The sequence below is a fragment of the Triticum dicoccoides genome, chromosome 2A (assembly GCF_002162155.2).
Source record: "Triticum dicoccoides isolate Atlit2015 ecotype Zavitan chromosome 2A, WEW_v2.0, whole genome shotgun sequence".
NCBI lineage: Eukaryota > Viridiplantae > Streptophyta > Magnoliopsida > Poales > Poaceae > Triticum > Triticum dicoccoides.
Genome location: NC_041382.1, coordinates 777,736,059 through 777,740,846, shown reverse-complemented (window position 1 = coordinate 777,740,846; position 4,788 = coordinate 777,736,059).

Genomic DNA, 4,788 nt, shown 5'->3' with positions numbered 1-4,788 from the left:
CCCCCTTCCTTCTCCCTCTTCTCTTCCCTCCTTACCGAATCCTATTCCAACTAGGAAAGGGGGGGAGTCCTACTCCCGGAGGGAGTAGGACTCCTCCTGGCGCGCCTCTCCAGGCCGGCCGCACTCCCCCCTTGAGCCATTATATACGGAGGCAGGAGCAGCCCCTAGAGACACAAGTTGATCCATGTGATCATATTCTTAGCCGTGTGCGGTGCCCCTTTCCACCATAGTCCTCGATAATATTGTAACGGTGCTTAGGCGAAGCCCTGCGACAGTAGTACATCAAGATCGTCACCACGCCGTCGTGCTGACGGAAATCTTCCCCGACACTTTGCTGGATCGGAGTCCAGGGATCGTCATCGAGCTGAACGTGTGCTAGAACTCGGAGGTGCCATAGTTTCGGTGCTTGATCAGTCGGGCCGTGAAGACGTACGACTACATTAACCAAGTTAACGCTTCCGTTGTCGATCTACAAGGGTACGTAGATCACACTCCCCCTCTCGTTGCTATGCATCACCATGATCTTGCGTGTGCGTAGGAATTTTTTTGAAATTACTACGAAACCCTTCAGTGGCATCCGAGCCTAGGTTTTATGTGTTGATGTTATATGCACGAGTATAACACAAGTGAGTTGTGGGCGATATAAGTCATACTGCTTACCAGCATGTCATACTTTGGTTCGGCGGTATTGTTGGACGAAGCGGCCCGGACCAAAATTACGCGTACGCTTACGCGAGACCGGTTCTCCCGACGTGCTTTGCACAGAGGTGTCTTGCGGGTGACAGTTTCTCCAACTTTAGTTGAACCGAGTGTGGCTACGCCCGGTCCTTGCGAAGGTTAAAACAACACCAACTTGACAAACTATCGTTGTGGTTTTGATGCGTAGGTAAGATTGGTTCTTGCTTAAGCCCGTAGCAGCCACGTAAAACTTGCAACAACAAAGTAGAGGACGTATAACTTGTTTTTGCAGGGCATGTTGTGATGTGATATGGTCAAGACATGATGCTAAATTTTATTGTATGAGATGATCATGTTTTGTAACCGAGTTATCGGCAACTGGCAGGAGCCATATGGTTGTCGCTTTATTGTATGCAATGCAATCGCGCTGTAATGCTTTACTTTATCACTAAGCGGTAGCGATAGTCGTGGAAGCATAAGATTGGCGAGACGACAACGATGCTACGATGGAGATCAAGGTGTCGCGCCGGTGACGATGGTGATCACGATGGTGCTTCGAAGATGGAGATCATAAGCACAAGATGATGATGGCCATATCATATCACTTATATTGATTGCATGTGATGTTTATCTTTTATGCATCTTATCTTGCTTTGATTGACGGTAGCATTATAAGATGATCTCTCACTAATTATCAAGAAGTGTTCTCCCTGAGTATGCACCGTTGCGAAAGTTCTTCGTGCTGAGACACCACGTGATGATCGGGTGTGATAGGCTCTACGTTCAAATACAACGGGTGCAAAATAGTTGCACACGCGGAATACTCAGGTTATACTTGACGAGCCAAGCATATGCAGATATGGCCTCGGAACACGGAGACCGAACGGTCGAGCGTGAATCATATAGTAGATATGATCAACATAATGATGTTCACCAATGAAACTACTCCATCTCACATGATGACCGGACATGGTTTAGTTGATTTGGATCACGTAATCACTTAGAGGATTAGAGGGATATCTATCTAAGTGGGAGTTCCTAAGTAATATGATTAATTGAAACTAAATTTATCATGAACTTAGTACCTGATAGTATCTTGCTTATGTATGTTTGATTGTAGATAGATGGCCCGTGCTGTTGTTCCGTTGAATTTTAATGTGTTCCTTGAGAAAGCAAAGTTGAAAGATGATGGTAGCAATTACACGGACTGGGTCTGTAACTTGAGGATTATCCCCATTGCTGCACAGAAGAATTAAGTCCTGGAAGCACCGCTGGGTGCCAGGCCTGCTGCTGGAGCAACACCCGATGTTATGAACGTCTGGCAGGGCAAAACTGATGACTACTCAATAGTTCAATGTGCCATGCTTTACGGCTTAGAACCGGGACTTCAACGACGTTTTGAACGTCATGGGGCATATGAGATGTTCCAGGAGTTGAAGTTAATATTTCAAGCAAATGCCCGGATTGAGAGATATAAACTCTCCAATAAGTTCTATAGTTGCAAGATGGAGGAGAACAGTTCTGTCAGTGAGCATATACTCAAGATGTCTGGGTATTGTAATCACTTGATTCAACTAGGAGTTAATCTTCCGGATGATAGCGTCATTGACAGAATTCTCCAATCACTTCCACCAAGCTACAAGAGCTTCGTGATTAACTATAATATGCAAGGGATGAATAAGACTATTCCCGAGCTCTTCGCAATGCTGAAAGCTGCGGAGGTAGAAATCAAGAAGGAGCATCAAGTGTTGATGGTAAACAAGACCACTAGTTTCAAGAAAAAGGGCAAAGGGAAGAAGAAAGGGAACTTCAAGAAGAACAGCAAGCAAGTTGCTGCTCAAGAGAAGAAACCCAAGTCTGGACCTAAACCTGAAACTGAGTGCTTCTACTCCAAGCAGACTGGTCACTGGAAGCGGAACTGCCCCAAGTATTTGGCGGATAAGAAGGATGGCAAGGTGAACAAAGGTATATGTGATATACATGTTATTGATGTGTACCTTACTAATGCTCGCAGTAGCACCTGGGTATTTGATACTGGTTCTGTTGCTAATATTTGCAACTCGAAACAGGGACTACGGATTAAGCGAAGATTGGCTAAGGACGAGGTGACGATGCGCGTGGGAAACGGTTCCAAAGTCGATGTGATCGCGATCGGCATGCTACCTCTACATCTACCTTCGGGATTAATATTAGACCTAAATAATTGTTATTTGGTGCCAGCGTTAAGCATGAACATTATATCTGGATCTTGTTTGATGCGAGACGGTTATTCATTTAAATCAGAGAATAATGGTTGTTCTATTTACATGAGTAATATCTTTTATGGTCATGCACCCTTAAGGAATGGTCTATTCTTATTGAATCTCGATAGTAGTAACACACATATTCATAATGTTGAAGCCAAAAGATGCAGAGTTGATAATGATAGTGCAACTTATTTGTGGCACTGCCGTTTAGGTCATATCGGTGTAAAGCGCATAAAGAAACTCCATACTGATGGACTTTTGGAACCACTTGATTATGAATCACTTGGTACTTGCAAACCGTGCCTCATGGGCAAGATGACTAAAACGCCGTTCTCCGATACTATGGAGAGAGCAACAGATTTGTTGGAAATCATACATACAGATGGATGTGGTCCGATGAATGTTGAGGCTCGTGGCAGATATCGTTATTTTCTCACCTTCATACATGACTTAAGCAGATATGGGTATATCTACTTAATGAAACATAAGTCTGAAACGTTTGAAAAGTTCAAAGAATTTCAGAGTGAAGTTGAAAATCATCGTAACAAGAAAATAAAGTTTCTACGATCTGATCATGGAGGAGAATATTTGAGTTACGAGTTTGGTGTACATTTGAAAAATTGTGGAATAGTTTCGCAACTCAAGCCACCCAGAACACCACAGCGTAATGGTGTGTCTGAATGTCGTAATCGTACATTACTAGATATGGTGCGATCTATGATGTCTCTTACTGATTTACCGCTATCGTTTTGGGGTTATGCTTTAGAGACGGCCGCATTCACGTTAAATAGGGCACCATCAAAATCCATTGAGACGACGCCTTATGAACTATGGTTTGGCAAGAAACCAAAGTTGTCGTTTCTAAAAGTTTGGGTCAGCGATGCTTATGTGAAAAAGCTTCAACCTGATAAGCTCGAACCCAAATCGGAGAAATGTGTCTTCATAGAATATCCAAAGGAGACTATTAGATACACCTTCTATCACAGATCCGAAGGCAAGACTTTTGTTGCTAAATTTGGAAACTTTCTGGAGAAGGAGTTTCTCTCGAAAGAAGTGAGTGGGAGGAAAGTAGAACTTGACGAGGTAACTGTAGCTGCTCCCTTATTGGAAAGTAGTGCATCACAGAAAACTGTTTCAGTGACACCTACACCAATAAGTGAGGAAGCTAGTGATAATGATCATGAAACTTCAGAACAAGATACTACTGAACCTCGTAGATCAACCAGAGTGAGATCCGTGCCAGAGTGGTATGGTAATCCTGTTCTGGAAGTCATGCTACTAGATCATGATGAACCTACGAACTATGAAGAAGCGATGGTGAGCCCAGATTCCGCAAAATGGCTTGAAGCCATGAAATCTGAGATGGGATCCATGTATAAGAACAAAGTATGGACTTTGGTTGACTTGCCCGATGATCGGCAAGCAATTGAGAATAAATGGATCTTCAACAAGAAGACTGACACTGACGGCAATATTACTGTCTACAAAGCTCGACTTGTCGCAAAAGGTTTTCGGCAAGTTCAAGGGATTGACTACGATGAGACCTTCTCACCCGTAGCGATGCTTAAGTCTGTCCGGATCATGTTAGCAATTGCCACATTTTATGATTATGAAATTTGGCAGATGGATGTCAAAACTGCATTCCTGAATAGATTTCTGGAAGAAGAGTTGTATATGATGCAACCAGAAGGTTTTCTCGATCCAAAGGGAGCTAACAAAGTGTGCAAGCTCCAGCGATCCATTTATGGACTCGTGCAAGCATCTCGGAGTTGGAATAAACGCTTTGATAGTGTGATCAAAGCATTTGGTTTTATACAGACTTTTGGAGAAGCCTGTATTTACAAGAAAGTGAGTGGGAGCTCTG